General features: G+C 44.8%; 1 protein-coding gene across 2 annotated transcripts in view; it reads left to right on the plus strand.

The window, feature by feature from the left end:
• GEMIN5 (gem nuclear organelle associated protein 5) overlaps positions 1–1,821 on the plus strand; it is a 61,359-nt gene that overhangs the window by 29,440 nt on the left and 30,098 nt on the right. The gene's annotated exons all lie outside the window — the stretch shown is intronic.

A 1,821-nucleotide genomic window follows, 5' to 3' on the forward strand; every position in this document is an offset into this window, starting at 1 on the left:
CATGGCACTCTACCCAGGGGGACAGCTTGAGGCTCTGTCTCAAAAAAAAAAAAGAATATTTCTGAAACTGGATGCTAGGTAAACAGATGTATAGTTTTTTGTTGTTGTTGTTTATTTGTTTGAGACAGAGCCTCAAACTGTCACCCTGGATAGAATGCCGTGATAGCTCACAGCAACCTCCAACTCCTGGGCCCAAGCGATTCTCCTGCCTCCGCCTCCCCAGTAGCTGGGACTATAGGCACCCACCACAATGCCCGGCTGGCTCCCACCACAACACCTGGCTGCTTTTTGGTTGTAGCCGTCATTGTTGTTTGGCGGGCCTGGGCTGGATTTGAACCCGCCAGCTCGGGTGGATGTGACTGGTGCTTTGGCTGCTTGAAGCACAGGTGCTGAGCCAAGATGTATTGATTTTTTTATAATTATTTCTAAGTGACTTTCCAAAAAGATGATGCCATGTTAGATTCTCTCCAGCAGTGTTTGAGTGTTACACACATAACACACACCCCCTTCCAGTGGTGATTGCATTTGATTCTTTGAAGCCATCATCATTTCCCAATGGCTAAATGAAGGCCAAGAAAGCTTAGTTGACTTCTTTAAGTCCCACAGATAGGGACAGCGTCCATAGCTCAGTGGGTAGGGCACCGGTCACATACACCCAGGCCTGCAGGTTTGAACCCGGCCCAGGCCAACTAAACAATGACAGCTTCAACAACAACAACAAAAAAAAATAGGTGGGCCTTGTGGCAGGTGCTTATAGTCCCAGCTACTTGGGAGGCTGAGGCAAGAGAATTGCTTAAGCCCAAGAGTTTGAGGTTGCTGTGAGCTGTGACGCCACAGCACTCTGCCCAGGGTAACATTTTTCTGTCTCAAAGAAAGAAAAAAGTCCCACAGATAGTATATGATAGAGCCTAGATTCAAGGTGACACTATCTTATAAGTGCAGAGTCTACATGTATTCCAGCAAATGTTATTCCCTACCTGATAGGTTAACTTTAATATGTATGTGGGCTTATTCCTTAAAGAATCTTAAACTTCTTAGAGCCCTCTTCAGCACTTAGGAGAACCATAGTAGATGGTCAAAAGAGCCTTTTTTTAACACAGAAATGGGATTACTTTTTCCCCTATTGTTTTGGTTCTAATAGTAGGTCTCCTGAGTGTAAAGCAATATGGAAAAACTAGCCTGGCATTGTGGCCAGTGCCTGAAGTTTTTAGCTACTCAGGAGGCTGTGGCAAGAGGATCACTTGAGCCCAAGAGTCTGAGTTTGCTGTGAGTTATGATGTCATGGCACTCCACTAAGGGTAGCAGAGTGATACTGTCTCAAAAAAAAAATTATCAAAGTGTAGATATATGTATATTTTTCCAATAACAAATGATAGGTTGACCATACATAATGGCTTATGCCTTTAATCTTAGCACTCTGGGAGGCCAAGGCAGGAGGATCCCTTGAGCTCAGGAGTTCTAGACCAGCCTGAGCAATACCAATGCACCACCTCTACTTATAAAAATTAGCTAGTATTGTGGTAGGCACCTGTAGTCCCAGCTCCTCAGGAGGCTGAGGCAGGAGGATTGTTTGAGTCCAGGAGTTTGAGGTTGCTGTGAGTTAGGCTGATGGCTTGACACTCTAGCCTAAGACAGAGTAAGACTATGTCTCAAAAAAATAAATAAAAATAAGGAGACAGTGTGTAATAAGGAGCTCATTAAAAATAATGAGCGTAGGGGGCACCTGTGGCTCAAAGGAGTAGGGCACCGGCCCCATGTGCTACAGGTGGCGGGTTCAAACCCAGCCCCAGGCAAAAACTGCAAAAAAAAAAAATTAAAAAT

The sequence above is a fragment of the Otolemur garnettii genome, unplaced genomic scaffold (genome assembly GCF_000181295.1).
Source record: "Otolemur garnettii isolate 467f Iridium unplaced genomic scaffold, OtoGar3 scaffold00003, whole genome shotgun sequence".
Taxonomy (NCBI): Eukaryota; Metazoa; Chordata; class Mammalia; order Primates; family Galagidae; genus Otolemur; species Otolemur garnettii.